This window comes from Squalius cephalus, assembly GCF_949319135.1.
Source record: "Squalius cephalus genome assembly, chromosome: 9".
In the NCBI taxonomy this organism is placed as follows: domain Eukaryota; kingdom Metazoa; phylum Chordata; class Actinopteri; order Cypriniformes; family Leuciscidae; genus Squalius; species Squalius cephalus.
Genome location: NC_137130.1, coordinates 43243562 through 43263526, shown reverse-complemented (window position 1 = coordinate 43263526; position 19965 = coordinate 43243562).

The following is a 19965-nucleotide window of genomic DNA, read 5'->3' as shown; positions in this document are numbered from 1 at the left end:
GTTATAAAATCACCAGGGTTCCACGCTGAAATGGGGGGAAGTCAGTCAGACCGGCGCTGGCGAATTGGTCTTTGTGTTTAGTTTAGCTTTATTGTCCCCCATGGGGCAATTTGGTTGTGGGGTGATTATTAACCCGTGAGCACAAAGAAGATGTGTTTGGAGACAGGATATACTAATTTGAACAGCATGTGACCTTATGTCAGTCATTGTCGCTACAGAACAGTGTTTACTGTTAGCCCAGTGAGCGGATGAACATAAGGCCATTCTTAAAGGTGCATTAAGCAACTTTTCATGTTAAAAATACCCGTTTTCTAACCCATACATGCTTAAACAATTGCCTGATGGGCTGAATGAGCCCTTCTCTGATCACTGAGATTGTCTCTATAATCCTGTAAAGTAAAATAAATAAGAGGGATTCGGGCCGGAATTTTAGACTGGGCGGCAGGTTTGTGTATTCGCCACCATTCTCCGTAGAAGATGGATTCTAAGAGACCAGCTTGTAGTTCATTTCAAACACCAACGCAAACTCCACGTAAGATAAAAAAAGAAAACTTTTGTCCGTGAGCGTGCACACTTCTGGTTGCAGTTTCGCTTGCCGCCAGAGGGGGCATAGTTCTGCAAAAACTCAGAGACTTGCGCAATGCACCTTTAAAGGAAAATTCGGGCCGGGTGTCACAGCACGGGGCAAGAAGCAGACGTGGGAGCGTATAGCACAAACTATTAACGGTTCATTCCCCCTGCTTGTGCACACCAGTGAAGACTGCGAGAAACGCTGGTACGTGTTGCAATCCAAAGTCAGAGAGGAAATTGCAGCACACAAGCGGGAGTCATCACGCACAGGTGAGCGCTATAACACTTTTTTTAAACCGCTGGCAAACTTATCTCAAACAATTATATGTATACTGTACATGTGTGTCACGGAACACACGACAGCGCCTCCTCCTGGTTTCACTAGGTCCCTCTCTCCTGCTTACTAGGACTGCAATTCACCTCATTATGATTTCATCCGTTTCACCTGTGCACCCTCAGCTCCCGTTCTGTTCTCATTTGTGAAGTCTTGTTTTACCAAACCTCTGTCTCAGTTTGTTTCTCTTGCTACTCAGTATTTTGACTTGATCTCGTGTATTTGAACTTGGACTCTGAACTCGTTTGTGAACCTTTGCTGCGTGCCTCTGACTACTGCTTGTCTGACTACGATTCTGGATTGCCCCTGTCATCTTTTGAGTTTGTCATTATCTTTAATAAATATCTGCACATGGATCCGACCGTCTCTGCCTCTCCGTCACAGAAGACTTCACCACATCAGGATCCAGCAGATTTCAGTCGACTGGCCTCCGAGGTATCTAATCAAGTTAATGTACTCACTGCCCATCTGCAACAGCTGGTAAAATTAACCACTCTCACAGAGAAGCTTGCAAGAACTGTTCAATCCCTATCGCTGCCTAACGTGACTGAGAATCAAACTTCAAATCCAGCTCCACCCGCTTCTGCACCACCTGTCGTGAGTAACAATTCCATTCAGCCCAAATGATCTCTTCCTGAAAAATTTGATGGCTCACCGTCTGCTTGTAAGGGATTTCTGTTGCAGTGCAGTCTGTATTTTGATCAGCAGACACAGTCCTACTCCACTGATGAGAGCTGCGTGTCCTTCATTTGTTCCCTACTCACTGGTCGAGCTCTGGAATGGGCCACTGCACTCTGGTATGGAGGTCAGCTCTCTTTCCCTTCTTATAACGAATTTCTGATTCAATTTAGAGAGGTGTTCGAACACTCAGCGGGAGGAAAGGATCCAGGTGAACTACTGCTCACGTTACGCCAGGGAAATTCGACCGCAGCGGACTACACGCTCTCTTTCCGTACCCTTGCTGCTCAAACTGGATGGAAGGAGGAACCTCTTAAGCTCATTTATCGCAAGGGACTTAACCCGAACCTCCAAGGAGAGCTGGCGTGTCGCGACGACGGTAAAACTTTAAATCAAATTATGGAGCTTGCTATCCGCCTTGACAATTTGTTACGCTCCCGACGCACACCTCTCAGATCTAGTCCTCTTGAGTATACTCTCCCCAGCGTGGAGTCGGAACCCATGCAGATTGGCTACACACGCCTCTCCACAGCGGAGCGGGAGAGGAGACGCCGTAATCATCTCTGTATGTACTGTGGAGAAGCAGGACATCTGAAGGCCACCTGTCCGGTTAATCCAGCTCTCAAGAATTCTGCTACGGTGAGTTCTAATTGCTCTTCTAGACTATTTTCTGTGGAAAGTTCTCTGAAATTTAATGGACTGGATTTAGACATAAAAGCCTTGATTGATTCAGGCGCTGCTGGAAACTTTATCGACCTCACTTTTGCCAAAACTCATCGTGTTTCTCTCCTCGCATGTGAGTCCGGTGTTATTGTGGAAGCCCTGGATGGGCACCCTCTATGGTCTGTAGAGGTTCAATACATCACTCAACCCCTCACGCTCAGCTTCGGGAAACAGCACTCTGAAACCATCCAGTTCTTCACAATCCACTCACCTGGGCATCCAGTAATTTTAGGACTTCCATGGCTGGAGAGACATAATCCCCAAATTTCCTGGTCTGAGGGGAGAATTTCCCGATGGTCCGAATTTTGCCAGATCAATTGCAAGGCAGCTGTTCAAGGTACTGAGCTCCACAACACTTCCCTTAAGGGAGTGGATTTTCAGAAAATTCCCTCTGAGTATCATGATCTCGCTCTGGCTTTCAGCGAAACTGAGGCTTCTCACCTTCCTGCTCATCGTGCTGGCGACTGTGCTATTGAGCTTTTACCTGGGACTGTAATTCCACACGGAAGAGTATACCCGCTGTCACAACCTGAGACTGAGGCTATGAAGGCGCACGTTGTCGAACAGCTGGCAAAAGGTTTTATTACCACTTCTACATCTCCAGCCTCCTCCGGATTCTTTTTCGTCAAGAAGAAGGACGGGGGTCTTCGGCCGTGCATCGATTATCGTGGTCTTAATGAGGTAACAGTCAAGTATCGCTATCCTCTTCCACTAGTCCCAGCTGCTTTGGAGATGCTCCGCTCTGCCCGCTACTTTACCAAGCTGGATCTAAGGAACGCATACAACCTGATTCGCATACGGAGTGGAGATGAATGGAAAACTGCATTTTCGACTACATCAGGGCACTATGAATACAGGGTTATGCCTTTCGGCCTGTCCAATAGTCCTTCCGTTTTCCAGGCTTTTGTTAATGAGATTTTCCGGGACATGTTGCATCTGAAAGTTATTGTTTACGTTGATGACATTCTGACTTTCTCTGATTCCCTTGAAAAACATGTCCAGGATGTCCGTGCAGTTCTCAAGCGCCTGATCGAAAATCAACTCTATGCCAAGCTTTCCAAGTGCGAATTTCATCAGACATATATCTCCTTCCTGGGCTATGTCATCAGTGCGGACGGTGTCCTTATGGATGACAGCAAGGTCAAAGCTGTGGTTAACTGGCCCCAACCATCTTCTGTTAAAGAGCTGCAGCGCTTTCTGGGCTCTGCTAATTTTTACCGCAGATTTATCCGCAACTTCAGTGTGATTGCAGCTCCTCTCACATCTCTGCTTCGAGGAGGTAAATGTTTCAGGTGGACAGCGGATTGTACTGCGGCCTTTGCTCAACTCAAGGAGAAGTTTACCTCTGCTCCTGTTCTCCATCACCCAGATCCAGAGAAGGAATTCATTGTGGAAGTGGATGCATCTAACACAGGTGTGGGGGCAGTGTTATCACAGCGTCATGGTAATCCAGCTAAGATGTTTCCTTGTGCCTTCTACTCTCGCAAACTCAATTCTGCTGAAAGAAATTATGACGTAGGTGATCGCGAGCTTCTGGCCATGAAGACCGCTTTTGAGGAGTGGAGGCACTGGCTGGAGGGAGCCCGTCAACCGTTTACAGTCCTCACTGATCATAGGAATCTGGAGTATATCAGCTAAACGTTTGAATTCTTGCCAGGCTCGCTGGTCTCTGTTTTTCTCAAGATTTGACTTCAAGGTTACTTACAGACCGGGCTCCCAGAACGGCAAAGCTGACGCACTTTCCCGCCAGTTCGATGATCCAGCCGAAGAATCCAAGCCTGAACCCATTATCCCCACTGCTCTCATCGTGGCTCCCGTTCAATGGGACATCATCTCTGAAATCACCACTTCACTGAGTAAACATCCCGCTCCGCCAGAATGCCCCGCTGACCGCCTCTTCGTTCCACCAGATCTCCGCCACCGCGTGCTTCAATGGGTTCACTGCACTCCCAGCGCAGGTCATCCAGGTATTGCAGCCACCATTCAGTTAGTCTCAAACCGCTTTTGGTGGGCTTCTCTTCAGTCTGACGTTATCAAGTTTGTCCATCTATGCTCTGTCTGTAATACTGTGAAATCCTCCCATCTCAAGCCCGCAGGACTGCTGCAACCTCTGCCAGTACCACGTCGTCCCTGGTCACACATCGCTGTGGATTTTGTAACGGATCTACCTCCAACTCAAGGATTCACTACCATCCTCTCCGTGGTGGATCGTTTCTCTAAGTCCTGCCGTTTCATTCCTCTGACCGGTCTGCCCACGGCCTTACAAACTGCAGAGGCTTTATTCAACCAGGTTTTCCGTCTGTTTGGTCTGCCCGAGGACATTGTGACTGACCGCGGTCCCCAATTTACCTCCCGTGTCTGGAGAGAATTGTGTGCAAAATTAAACATCAATGTCAGTTTAACTTCTGGTTACCATCCCCAGGCCAACGGGCAGGTTGAACGCCTTAACCAGGACTTGATTCGTTTTCTGAGAACTTACTGCCACCAGAATCAACAGGACTGGAGTCGTTTTCTGGCCTGGGCGGAGTATGCCCAAAATTCCCTTCTAAAGCCTGCCACCGGTCTAACGCCCTTTCAGTGTGTTCTAGGTTTCCAGCCTCCCCTTTTCCCGTGGTCCGGGGAGCCTTCCGACCTCCCAGCAGTAGATGCCTGGCTCCGGTGCAGCGAGGCCACTTGGGATGCTGCTCACGTCCATTTGCAGCGCGCCGTTCGCCGTTATCAGCAGCAGGCGGATCGAAGGAGGCGTGAGGGTCCCAGATACCGACCCGGCCAGTGGGTGTGGCTTTCCACTCGAGATCTTCGTCTCAAGCTCCCATGCAAGAAGCTCTCTCCTCGTTTCATTGGACCATTCAAGATACTTCGTCAGATAACTCCTGTTTCTTTTCGTTTGGCACTCCCTGCTCAATACAAAATCTCACCCACTTTTCATGTGTCCCTTTTCAGACCCGCTGTTGCTCCTAGGAGAGAGGGGAGCCGGGAGGAGGTCGCTGCTGTTCAGACTCCCCCCATTGAAGTGGACGGCGCGGAGGCCAGGTCTCAAGATATCCTGGATCCCACATTAACTGCTGCATTTCACCGGGACCACCCTGACCAACCTGCTCCAAGACCCCGTGGAAGACCCCGTCGTCGGCCAGGTCCTCGCTTCCGGAGCCGCTCGCAGGGGGGGGGCTCTGTCACGGAACGCACGACAGCGCCTCCTCCTGGTTTCACTAGGTCCCTCTCTCCTGCTTACTAGGACTGCAATTCCCTCATCACCTCATTATGATTTCATCCGTTTCACCTGTGCACCCTCAGCTCCCCTTTATCTGGACTGTTCTGTTCTGTTCTCATTTGTGAAGTCTTGTTTTACCAAACCTCTGTCTCAGTTTGTTTCTCTTGCTACTCAGTATTTGACTTGATCTCGTGTATTTGAACTTGGACTCTGAACTCTTTTGTGAACCTTTGCTGCCTGCCTCTGACTACTGCTTGTCTGACTACGATTCTGGATTGCCCCTTATCAACTTTAATAAATATCTGCAAATGGATCCAACCGTCTCTGCCTCTCCGTCACAGGATCTTAATACCACACAAATTATGTACAAAGCTAAAAACAAAGTATAATAATAATATCCCTAATAATATCCAAAAATGGTTTAAGGAAAGAGATAGTAGATATAATTTAAGAAGGAGAGGAAATCTCTCTCAATCAATGGCACGCACTACATGTAATGTATTCTATATGTGTAATACGTGATGACGTAAGCAGTACGTTATGATGTAAGTCGTACGTGGGAAGTACGAAAGACAAAGACACGTGAGGGATTGTGAATAAAGGACATCAGTTCAGTTGTCATCTGTTGCAGTCTGAATTTATTACAAGACAAACAATAATACATGGTGTCAGAAGTTGTAAATGCAAAGAAAGAAGAATGGCACAGTTACAGCCACCTTCGAACCTATGTCTACAAGGAAACCTAGCCGAAAACTGGAAGATATGGATTCAAAAATTCGACCTGTTCCTAACGGCTAGCGGAATCGCGGAAAAATCTCAAAAAGTGCAATGCGCCACATTTCTACATGTCGCGGGTGAGGAGGCAATTCAAGTTTTCAATACTTTTGAATTTGGTGATGATGAGAGAGACAAAATCAACGTTCTCAAACAAAAGTTCAAAGACTATTGTGAACCAAGAAAAAACCTACCTTACATCCGTCACATTTTCTTCACGAGGGCTCAAGGACCGTCGGAGAATATTGACTCATACGTCACGGACCTAAAGAACAAAGCCAAAGACTGTGAGTTTGGAGAATTACATGATTCATTAATCAGAGACAGAATTGTTTGTGGCATTATAGATGACACAGTAAGAGCAAGATTGCTAAGAGAAGCAGATCTCACATTAGCAAAAGCTGTGGACATCTGTCGAGCTAACGAAATCACATCCAGTCAAATGAAAGCACTACATGAAGAAGTAGACATGCACAAAATTAAAGCAGTGAAAAGTAAACAGAAAATTAAGAGTATGCCAAGAGAAATGCAACATGACTCGAGTGAAAATACAAAATGCAGCAGATGTGGGTACAAACATGAACAGAGAAAGTGTCCTGCCTATGGACAAACGTGCAGACTGTGCAATAAGAAGAACCATTTTGCAAAAATGTGTCGAATTGAGCATAAACAGCCAAGAAAAATGCACACGCTTGAACAGACAGAGGAAGATGACAAAAATATGTTCCTTGGCACGGTTGAAGTTCAGAAAAACAAATTGAAAAGTATTCAATCTCTCACCACAGAAACGCAAGAAGATAAAGAAAAATGGTCTGAAGTGCTCAAGATAAGTGACATGCAAGTGAAATTCAAGTTGGACACTGGTGCAGAATGTAATGTGCTCTCATTAAAAATCTACAATATGCTGGGCATAACGGAGAAGCTGAGTAAATCTACCTGCAAGTTACTTACGTACTCTGGACACCAGATGTCGCCATTGGGACAGAAACAGCTCACATGTGAGTATAAAGGTGAAAAACACAAGATTCAGTTCCAGATTGTTGAAAGAGATGCACCTGCAATCCTAGGAAGATCCACATGTCAAGCACTAGGGATGATAAAAAGGATACATGACGTTTCTGTTGATGATGATGGCATTCTGAAACAGTATGAAGATCTGTTTAATGGTCTAGGATGCATGCCAGGATATCACCACATTCAAGTTGATCCGACAGTAAAGCCTGTAGTACATGCTCCACGAAAAGTTCCTGTTGCACTGAAAGAAAAAATAATTGAAGAATTGCACAGGATGGAACAGATGAATGTCATTGCAAGACAGACAGATCCAACTGATTGGGTGAGTAGCATGGTTACAATTGTCAAGCCAGACAAAATTCGAATATGTCTCGATCCACAAGATTTGAACAAGGCAATCAAACGTGAACACTACCCACTACTCACAGTAGAAGAGGTTGTATCTAACATGCCAAATGCTAAAGTGTTTTCTGTGCTTGATGCCAACCAAGGATTCTGGCAGATTAAATTGGATGATGACAGTTCCAAGTTGTGCACATTCAACACTCCAATAGGAAGATATAGATTCCTGCGTTGGCCATTTGGAATATCGTCAGCATCTGAAGTCTTTCAGAGAGCTGTAGTACAGATGATTGAAGATCTGGATGGTGTGATAAACATTGTGGATGATTTGCTGGTTTGGGGTGAAACGGTACAAGAGCATGATGCCAGACTGAAAAAACTGCTCCAAAGGGCAAGAGAATACAACCTCAAACTAAACAAAAAGAAATGTCAAATCCGAACATCACAAATCAAGTATATTGGTCATGTGCTGACAGCAGAAGGACTGAAACCAGACGATGAGAAGGTAAGAGCTGTAGTTCAGTTACCTCCACCAGAAGATAAGCAAGCTCTTCAAAGATTTCTAGGTATGCTGCAGTATCTTGCCAAGTTTATTCCTAACTTGTCTGAAGTAAGTGCTCCAGTCAGACAACTGCTGGAGAATGATGCTGAGTGGTTCTGGGGAAGTGAACAAGAGAAAAGTTTTCAGAAACTTAAAGCTCTAGCAACAAATGCACCAACATTGAAATATTATGATGTCAACAAACCGTTAACATTGTCAGTAGATGCCAGCTCTGAAGGCATGGGTGCAGTTTTGCTTCAAGACCAGAGACCTGTAGCATATGGATCAAGAACGCTCACGGATTGCCAACGCCGATACGCACAAATAGAAAAGGAACTCCTTGCCATTGTATATGGATGTGAAAAGTTCCACCATTATGTATATGGCAGAGAAGTTCAAGTAGAAAGTGACCACAAGCCGCTTGAGAGCATTTTCAAAAAACCGCTGCATCAAACGCCATTAAGACTGCAAAGGATGTTGCTAAGACTTCAAAGGTACAATCTGAAAGTCATGTACAAGCCAGGCAAAGAAATGCACATAGCAGACGCATTGAGTCGCGCTTACCTTGATGAACACAACGAAGACCTGTGTAACCGATGTTAGGGCCGAGGGACAATTACCACACTCCGGAGGAGCAGACACCAGAGGCAGACAACAGGATGACTTTTAAAGGTAGGTCTTTTATTAATTTAAAAGAATAAAAACAGTGCTGAGAATATTCGTGGCTGGAACCCGGTTGGGGAAGAGGAACTGGGGGGGGAAATATTCCTCTTCTCTACTGGCTCGTGGGTGGAACAATGGCTTCTTCTCGTCTTTTCGACTCGTCAGAAAGGTGCGTATGGGACAGACAGAAATTTCTTCTCGTTTCCTTGACTCGTCGAAATGTACCTGTAGGACGGACCGAGGCTTCTCGCCTTCAGCTTTCCCCACGGACAAAGCAGGTAAGTATTCGGCTCGTGAAGACGTTCTTAGGACAGCCGATCGAATAACAGCAGCTTCCTCACCTCTTCGGAGGGACAGACAGTGACGGTGCTCAGACTCGGCTTGGGGACGTGTTCATGGAACAGCTGATCGAATGACAGCAGCTTCCTCACCTCTTCGGAGGGACAGACAGTGACGGTGCTCAGACTCGGCTTGGGGACGTGTTCATGGAACAGCCGATCGAATGACAGCAGCTTCCTCACTTCTTCGGAGGGACAGACAGTGACGGTGCTCAGACTCGGCTTGGGGACGTGTTCATGGAACAGCCGATCGAATGACAGCAGCTTCCTCACCTCTTCGGAGGGACAGACAGTGACGATGCTCAGACTCGGCTTGGGGACGTGTTCATGGAACGGCCGATCGAATGACAGCAGCTTCCTCACCTCTTCGGAGGGACAGACAGTGACGGTGCTCAGACTCGGCTTGGGGACGTGTTCATGGAACAGCCGATCGAATAACAGCAGCTTCCTCACCTCTTCGGAGGGACAGACAGTGACGGTGCTCAGACTCGGCTTGGGGACGTGTTCATGGAACAGCCGATCGAATGACAGCAGCTTCCTCACCTCTTCGGAGGGACAGACAGTGACGATGCTCAGACTCGGCTTGGGGACGTGTTCATGGAACGGCCGATCGAATGACAGCAGCTTCCTCACCTCTTCGGAGGGACAGACAGTGACGGTGCTCAGACTCGGCTTGAGGACGTGTTCATGGAACGGCCGATCGAATGACAGCAGCTTCCTCACCTCTTCGGAGGGACAGACAGTGACGGTGCTCAGACTCGGCTTGGGGACGTGTTCATGGAACAGCCGATCGAATGACAGCAGCTTCCTCACCTCTTCGGAGGGACAGACAGTGACGATGCTCAGACTCGGCTTGGGGACGTGTTCATGGAACGGCCGATCGAATGACAGCAGCTTCCTCACCTCTTCGGAGGGACAGACAGTGACGGTGCTCAGACTCGGCTTGAGGACGTGTTCATGGAACGGCCGACCGAATGACAGCAGCTTCCTCACCTCTTCGGAGGGACAGACAGTGACGGTGCTCAGACTCGGCTTGGGGACGTGTTCATGGAACAGCCGATCGAATGACAGCAGCTTCCTCACCTCTTCGGAGGGACAGACAGTGACGATGCTCAGACTCGGCTTGGGGACGTGTTCATGGAACGGCCGATCGAATGACAGCAGCTTCCTCACCTCTTCGGAGGGACAGACAGTGACGGTGCTCAGACTCGGCTTGAGGACGTGTTCATGGAACGGCCGATCGAATGACAGCAGCTTCCTCACCTCTTCGGAGGGACAGACAGTGACGGTGCTCAAACTCGGCTTGGGGACGTGTTCATAGAACAGCCGATCGAATGACAGCAGCTCCCTCACCTCTTCTGAGGGACAGACAGTAACGGTGGATCAGGCAATAACAAGTGAGACAGGACTGTGGTAATTTACCTGCCTTTACTCTCGTTCCGTGCGTAGCAGAGCGGCGTCGTTGGGAGAGTTCGTGAGACTGGACTTTCGTGGACGTGAGAGACAGTGCTCGTGGAGTGTGGTACTCGGGGTGCGTTGAGCTCTTTCCTCCCACCATACACTCAAGTGGGAACCTGGACACAGCTTTAGGCGGATCAATTTGAAAGAATCTTCACAGTCATAAGTCAATATCCATCCATCAAAGTTTCAGAGGAAACGCAGTCTTTTGATCTCATCACACTTGTGCATAAATCACTCTCATAAATCTTCACACGTGTGCGCTTCACTCTTTCAGACACTGCAAACTCACTTCATCTCCACAGTGATTAATCGACTCGTTTCTCTTCTCTCTGTAGGGTGGATGACTCGAGGAATAATGTTTTCAGAAGATCAGCATGAACACATCAACGATCCTCCCAGCTGTTCCAGTTACTACGCTTCGTTCTGTCAACAAGATCACACACACTGCCCGCAAACAAAGGTTAGTTGCACACTGGTGATGGTCAATCTTCAAATGTGGTTTTCTCAACGGGTAATCAATGAAAGGGTGCACTTAACTTTTCCTCGGTGAGTCACTCAACATCCTGCAGTGGTTTTCTCTCTCACTTACTTCATTGCGTTGCTGTCTGTGGTTTCTTCAGAAAAACTCACTAAATGAGCATGCCTCGGGGAATCTCGCAGTAGAACTCCGATCCGGCATTAAACCTTCAGCCTTCTTATTTCACCACCGTTGTCAGAACACACACTGCTGCCTGCCCGTCCCACACTGCTCAAACACTCCGTTTTTATGCTCCTTTTCCTGAGCACATGCTTCAATGAAGCACAGCTGATTTGATTCAGCTGGCGCTCGTTATGGCCAACACTCAACAGAGCCAGAATTAGAACCAATGAGGAATCTTTTTGGATTTGCCAGGTTTTCACCCGGTGACACCCTCCCCCACCGGATCCGTTCTAGTCCCGAGAACGGGGCTCAGACTCCCACTCTCCGTATCTTGCAGGAGGTACTCCTCGGGTCTCCCGTTGGGAGCGTCGAGCTGGGGCAGCGGGTTCTTCCTCTCTTGGCTCCGGAGTGGGGGCTCTACGGATCATAGCCCAGCCCACCCAAGGTGGTGCAGGGGCCACAGGCGCTGGTGCCTCTGGCTCTTGTCTCGGGTAATTGGGACAGGGGCGCAGCAAGTTTCGGTGCAGGACTCTCACGGGGCCGGGCTTACCCTCGGGACGGATGGTGTACACGGGCTGGTCAGGCCTCTGCTGTTGCTCCACTACGTAGGGGGTGGTCTCCCACCGGTCGCTTAGTTTCCCCTTCCCTTGGCGCCGGTTATCCCGCACCAGCACCCGTTCTCCGGGCAACAAAGGGGCCTCTCGGGCAGTGCGGTCGTACAAGCGCTTGTTTTTCTTGGCTGCTACATCGAGATGTTTGGATACCTTGTCGTAGGCAGAGTGGAGTTGGCGGTGGTGTCGATGTACCCATTCGGTGGTGGTGGCGGGGGCCTCAGCTGGAGCCGTCCCTAACAGCAGATCCGTGGGCAGACGTACATGTCTCCCAAACATCAGGTAAGTAGGGGCATACCCCGTTGTGCTGTGGATGCTATTATTGTAGGCCTGTACCAGGGCCGGTAGACTGTCCGTCCAGTACCCTTGGTGGTCCGAATCCAATGTCCCTAACAGACTCAGGAGCGTCTGGTTAAAACGTTCACACCCCCCGTTCCCCTGTGGGTGATAAGGCGTGGTGCGGGTCTTCCGGCATCCGTACAGATTGCATAGCTCCTGGACGACACGGGACTCAAAGTTCGGCCCTTGGTCAGAATGGAGCGTCTCCGGGCATCCAAAGGGCTGGAAGACGTGTCCCCATAGAGCACTGGCAGTGGTGGTGGCGGTCTGGTCTAAGGTTGGTATTGCCCAGGCATATTTGGTGAATAAATCGGTAACTACCAGTGATGCGCGGGTCAATGTATAAACAAACCGCACCCGACCGACGTTTTCAACTAACCCGCCCGCAACTCGGACCGCAAAAAACGAAAAAGAAAATATTGTACCCGACCCGCTTCCTGACCCGCATTTTTTTTAAAGTAGCTATAATGCTCATCGTAGCGTCTTAATATAACTTAATATTCTAATTTTGTCAAGAATTATAAAAAATCGTCAATATAAGCTCATAATTTGTACTAAAATAGTCAAAATGTTTAGTTTTAAAAACAATTTTGCTGGCTATGTCTATTTTGATGTTTCTGCGCAAGTTCAGCAGACAGTGAGGTTCGGGTTTGTTCCGATCAGAGCTCGTGAGCGGAGAGCGCATTTCTGAATATTCCGCTCCGCTCACGGTCGCTCGCCCAACCCAGATGGCCTGCTGGTTCGAAAATATGTGGAATAAGGGCTGCCTCCGACTAATTTTTTTTCTAGTCGACTAGTTGTTCATTTAAGCCATTCGTGGACAAATCGCCCCTTTATATTAAATTAATTACTTAAATAGGCTAGCCTACAGGAATAAGCGTAATGACCGCACGCATAAAGCTTGCCACAAAGAACCGGTTAAAGTAATGATTATGAATGTGTCTAAATTAGCAAGGAGACATTTAATTGTTTAGTAATAAACTGGTGTTTTCTGTGTCGCTGCAAAGATGAAGTTGACAATGCGGAGATTGCGGACTCGCCATGAACGCCAGAGAGAAATGCACATTAGCCTACATAATCAGAGAGTATAGCCTATTTATTTTGGTTTGAATATTTTCGTTTAAAAGTAGACATTTCAAGCTTTCTGTAATATATAGCCTATATTTATCAAATCTGTGAGGCACAAGCTGAGTTTCGGCGCCCTCCAGTTCACATGCAGTGATCGCGTACCGGCGCCTTATTTTGTCTGCTATATATTTGCTTCTTATTTAATAAATACGGGCAATTGATTGATAAAACATTGATCAAAATTAAGATACAATTTATACAAAACGAAAATCTTTTAAAAAGAGTTTTCTATAAAACAAAACTTAATGAAGTCGTCAAAATCATGTTTTACCAAAAACAGCGCCGTTGCTAGGAGGGCGTCAGCGCCTCTGCCTCACGAGTGGATGATAGCCCTGAAGACGCCTAGCAATGATATACCTTTACTGGTAGTATACCTTTAGTTAAGTTATCGCAGCGCGCTAAGAGACAATGTTATCGGAAAATGCAGACCAGGTATATGCATAATGGAGATTCCAAAGCTCTCTTCTTTGGTCAGAACCATGGAGAGCGATCGAGGATTTACTTTTACAATGCAACACAATATTTAAAGAGCATCAAGCTATTAAAATCTATATTATGTATACGCACAGATAATATAACAGTAGGCTATATTAGTCAATATTTTTTTATTAGGTTAAGCAGTGATTGGATAACGTTTTTTTTATTTTTTTTTATTTAACGTTTTTAATTTAAGGCCCACCCACAATTGGTCTGGCTTATCCAAAACTGGAATCCTGGCGCCGTGCCTGGTTGGTCGTGCCAGTTTTGTGGTTATCAAATGTGTAAATAGCATCGCAAGAAGTAGCCTACACATGACAAAGCCAGCACTTTGGTCATCATCTTTCATTATTTCGGCAAATGTCTCCCACACTTTGCTCTTTCTATTTGTGTATTTGCGGAGCTTCCACTCCCCAGTCTTCACCTATTTTCTCTTGCCGCCTCCATCTCTACCTGCAGACTGAGCTCGTGCGTCATCTTCGCGCCAGTTATTCAGCCAATAAAGTGTAAATTAAATTTAAAACGTATTCATAGAAAATTGTGTCTAGAACTATATAAATGACAAAGGTTTAATTGGCATCTTTATTTCAAACGACCCGACCGACCGCGACCCGAATATCATTAAAAATATTTTTGGATGACTCGTAACCGCGGGTAACCGCGGGTGACCGCAGGCACCCGCTCATTTCGGATCAACCCGCGCATCACTGGTAACTACCAAGATGTTCTGGTAGCGATCGGTAGGGCGACTTAAGGTCAGAAAATCCATAGCCACCATATGCATCGGGGCTCTAGGTCTCACTGGGACCATGGGGGCCCGCTCGTCTTGCCGGGACTTGAACAGCGTACAACGGGGGCATCCTTGTACATACCTCCCCACCGATTCTTCCATCCCACTCCAAAAGAAGTGCCGGCACAGTAGTGACACCGTCCGTTCTTGGCCCTGATGTCCTAGCTGGTCATGATAGGCCTGGAGCAATGGCTGGATTTGGGCTTCGGGCACCACCACTTGGGATACCAGCTTGTGGGTCCTGGAGTCCAGAACGGACCTGCAGATCACACCATCTCGCAACTTCAATCTTTTCCACTGCCCCAGAAGCTTCCTTACTCTCCCCGGATGTTCCCGTCGTTCTTCCACCCCAGGGAGTTTGTTCCGCTCCAGGTAGGTACGTAGGGTAGCCAACCCTGCATCCTGTTCTTGCCGTTCCCTCCATCGACGGGGGTCCCATCCCCAACTTACTGGTACTCCCTCCGCTCGTGTTCCAGGTGCTTCCACTACTCCCACCATCAGCCCTTCTTCTGGTTCTGGCCCTGGAGTTCCCCCTTCTCTAGCTGGTGGTAATCGGGACAGGACATCGGCATTTATGTGCTCTTGGCCTGGCCGATATTGTAGCCGATAGTTGAAGTTGGCGAGCTGGGCCACACACCGCTGCTCCACCGCCCCTAGCTTCGCGGTTTGGAGGTGCACCAGTGGACTGTTATCGGTTACCACCAGTACTTCGGCTCCCCACAGGTAATCCTTAAACTTCTCACACAAAGCCCACTTCAGGGCCAACAGCTCGATTTTGAAAGAGCTGTAATTGGCATCGTTCCGTTCAGCAGGGTGGAGGCTCCGGCTGGCGTAGGCAATGACCCTTTCCGCTCCATCTTGTCGTTGGGCCAGTACGGCTCCCAATCCACTGTTGCTAGCGTCGGTGTAGAGGATGAAAGGCTGGGTGAAATCGGCATAAGCCAGAATGGGAGCCTGTAACAACTCCTGCTTAAGTTGGTGGAAGGCGATCTCACACTCCGGACTCCAGGTGATAGTGGGAGAACTCCGGCTCCGTGACACACCAGCCCCGGCCAACAACTGATTCAGGGGTTTTGCAATTTTTGAAAAATCTTTTATGAAGCACCTGTAGTAGCCGACGAATCCCAGAAAGGATCGCACCTGCCTCACGGTCTTCGGTGGGACCCAACCCTGCACCGCGGACACCTTCTCTGGATCGACGGCCACCCCTGCAGCGCTCACTCGGTGCCCCAGGAACTGAACCTCACTTTTGAAGAGCTGGCATTTCCCTGGCTGGAGCTTCAGCCCGTACCGCTCCATTGCCCGGAAGACTTGTTCCAGATGTGACAAGTGAGAATTGAAGTCGGGGGAATAGACGATCACATCGTCTAAATAGACCAGAGTGGAGTCCATCAGCTGCCCTCCAAGGCATCGCTGCATAAGCCTCTGGAAGGTCGCAGGGGCGTTGCAGAGGCCGAAGGGCATACGGTCCCATTCAAACAGGCCGAAGGGGGTGGTAAAGGCAGTCTTCTCGCGGTCTTGTTCCTCCACTCTCACCTGCCAGTAGCCACTCGCCAAGTCCAAGGTGGAATACCAGCTAGCGTTGGTCAGCCCCGTAAGGGAATCCTCGATCCGGGGCAGGGGGAAGGCATCCTTCTTCGTCACCAAGTTCAGCTTGCGATAGTCCACGCAAAATCTCCAAGAGCCCGTCTTCTTACGGACTAGGACAATTGGGGCGGCCCATGGACTGCTGCTCTCTCGAATGACTCCACGTCCCAACATTCCTTTTAATAAGGCATGGACTTCTGTATATAAAGTCGGGGGTACCGGACGGTACCGCTCTCGACTGGGTGGAGCGTCTCCGGTAGGTATAGCATGTTTGACTATATCGGTGCACCCATAGTCCTCATCATGGGTGGAAAAGACGTGTTGCCACTTGGCCAGTAAACTCTGAAGTCGGCGGGTTTGTTCCTCTAGTAGGCCCTCCCCCTGCAGGGACTCGCTCAGTAGGTGGATCGGCATGCCTTGTGTAGCGGGACCAGGGCAAGACTCTTCCCTTGCCAAACCGACTTCGACCACTGTTGCGCTCACCTGGCAGAAGCGGACCTCCTGCTCCTCCCTCACCTGATGGGGACTTACTGGCGTGATACGGGTCAGTCGTTGGTGCCGGTAGAGATGAACAGGGTAAGTATTCGTGTTCCTCACTTTAACTGCAATTCGGCCCCGACGGGCAACTGTTAACCCCCGAGCGACTTCGATAGTCTGGCACTCCCAGTGGGGCTCAACAAGGATGCAATCTTCGGGGCCATAGGCCCGCCCTGGAAGCCGAACCCAGACCACAGCCTCGCTCCGGGCAGGGACAGAGACAGCATAACGACAGGCTACCCGACCAACGTCTTCCCGATCTCGTTGGGAGCTTGCGACCTGCACTCGCCGACAGTCGGTCACAACACGCTCCCACTCATTCTTCTCGGCTGCGGAGGTGTAACGGAGAGGACCAGCCCGAAACAGCTCTTCCCAACAGTCCATAATCACATTCATCCCCAACAGGGCTCGATGTTCCCCCAGACAGGAGTCTCGCACAATCACGACTCCCTTTTGTGGGATCGTGGTGCCATGGATCTCGAAGTTGGTAACCTGATATCCGATGTAGGGGATGTTCAGGCCATTTGCTCCTCGCAGGGTGAGCCAGGGGACTTCAGCTTCAGGTAAGTGATGAGCATCGAACAGATCTTTGGACAGACTCTCAGCAAGCATGGTAACCTGGGATCCTGTGTCTACCAGGCACCGAACAGTAACACCATTGATTTTGATCTCCACGAGGGGGCAACGTCCCACCAAGCCATCTCGTGGAGCTGGATTAACGGGAGGGTCCATCCGGGGGGTCCCGACCACTTGACCCACAGTGGCCGGTCGTTCTAAAAAACCCCCTGCGAGTTCCGTCGGGAGCCGCATTGGCGGCTATAATGTCCTGACTCTCCGCAGGTGTTACAGATCGGACGCCCCTGTTCATCCCACTGGAACCTGGAACTGGACGGGCGGCTGGTGCGTCTTCCCGGGTCCCTCCATCCGTCAGAATACGACCGTTCCCGAGGTAGAGGCAAGGGCTCTGGCCGCCCGCGGCGGAGTTCCCCAAGAATGGATTTTGAGAATTCGGCCATCTCTTCCCGGACGTCTTTCATCAACTCTGCACGTAGTGCTTGCTTCCAGTCTGTCAGTTCGGGCTGTGTTGGGGCACTCGTTCCACTTGCAGCCATACACACTGGTGTCTCTACGGTCTGGTGGTGATCCTGTTCCAGGGCTAAGGCCTCCTTACGTAAATCTTCGAATGTCAAGGCGGCATCCCTTCGAAGCTGCAGTCTCAGACTCTGTTGTATTGGACCTTCTCGTAGCCCCAAGAGGAACTGATCTCTGAGTAGTGTCTCTTCCTCACCCAGTCCATGATGCTCTCGACTCTTCAGTCTAGAGAACTGCTCTCGTAATCGCAGAGCGAATGCTCGTAGAGTCTGTCCAGGTCCCTGCTTACAGTTAAAGAACTGTGTTCGTAGCACTGCCACTGGAGTGGAATCACCATACTGCCCAGACAAGAATTCAAATATGGCCTGTGTGGTGGCCCGGACGGATTCAGGTGCTGCTCGGACTTCCCTCTTCGCCTCCCCCTCAAGCGAATTCAATATGAATTGTATCTTCTGGGCTTCGCGGAGCCCTTGCAGTCCGGCCAAGTATTCTACTTGCGCTCTCCAGTCCGTTAAACTTAACTCTGAGCCAGACCCACCATACTTCTGGGCCCACGGGACTCCCATAAACATAGACGCCATTGGTTGTCGGGCAGCTGGCAAATCTTCGTCCGCCATCCTGGGTCCTCTGGCCGCTCAACTCCGAGTGGTAACCCTGCCGACTTACGCCAAAAGTTATGTAACCGATGTTAGGGCCGAGGGACAATTACCACACTCTGGAGGAGCAGACACCAGAGGCAGACAACAGGATGACTTTTAAAGGTAGGTCTTTTATTAATTTAAAATAATAAAAACAGTGCTGAGAATATTCGTGGCTGGAACCCGGTTGGGGAAGAGGAACTGGGGGGGGAAATATTTCTCTTCTCTACTGGCTCGTGGGTGGAACAATGGCTTCTTCTCGTCTTTTCGACTCGTCAGAAAGGTGCGTATGGGACAGACAGAAATTTCTTCTCGTTTCCTTGACTCGTCGAAATGTACCTGTAGGACGGACCGAGGCTTCTCGCCTTCAGCTTTCCCCACGGACAAAGCAGGTAAGTATTCGGCTCGTGAAGACGTTCTTAGGACAGCCGATCGAATAACAGCAGCTTCCTCACCTCTTCGGAGGGACAGACAGTGACGGTGCTCAGACTCGGCTTGGGGACGTGTTCATGGAACAGCCGATCGAATGACAGCAGCTTCCTCACCTCTTCGGAGGGACAGACAGTGACGATGCTCAGACTCGGCTTGGGGACGTGTTCATGGAACGGCCGATCGAATGACAGCAGCTTCCTCACCTCTTCGGAGGGACAGACAGTGACGGTGCTCAGACTCGGCTTGGGGACGTGTTCATGGAACAGCCGATCGAATGACAGCAGCTTCCTCACCTCTTCGGAGGGACAGACAGTGACGGTGCTCAAACTCGGCTTGGGGACGTGTTCATAGAACAGCCGATCGAATGACAGCAGCTCCCTCACCTCTTCTGAGGGACAGACAGTAACGGTGGATCAGGCAATAACAAGTGAGACAGGACTGTGGTAATTTACCTGCCTTTACTCTCGTTCAGTGCGTAGCAGAGCGGCGTCGTTGGGAGAGTTCGTGAGACTGGACTTTCGTGGACGTGAGAGACAGTGCTCGTGGAGTGTGGTACTCGGGGTGCGTTGAGCTCTTTCCTCCCACCATACACTCAAGTGGGAACCTGGACACAGCTTTAGGCGGATCAATTTGAAAGAATCTTCACAGTCATAAGTCAATATCCATCCATCAAAGTTTCAGAGGAAACGCAGTCTTTTGATCTCACCACACTTGTGCATAAATCACTCTCATAAATCTTCACACGTGTGCGCTTCATTCTTTCAGACACTGCAAACTCACTTCATCTCCACAGTGATTAATCGACTCGTTTCTCTTCTCTCTGTAGGGTGGATGACTCGAGGAATAATGTTTTCAGAAGATCAGCATGAACACATCAACGATCCTCCCAGCTGTTCCAGTTACTACGCTTCGTTCTGTCAACAAGATCACACACACTGCCCGCAAACAAAGGTTAGTTGCACACTGGTGATGGTCAATCTTCAAATGTGGTTTTCTCAACGGGTAATCAATGAAAGGGTGCACTTAACTTTTCCTCGGTGAGTCA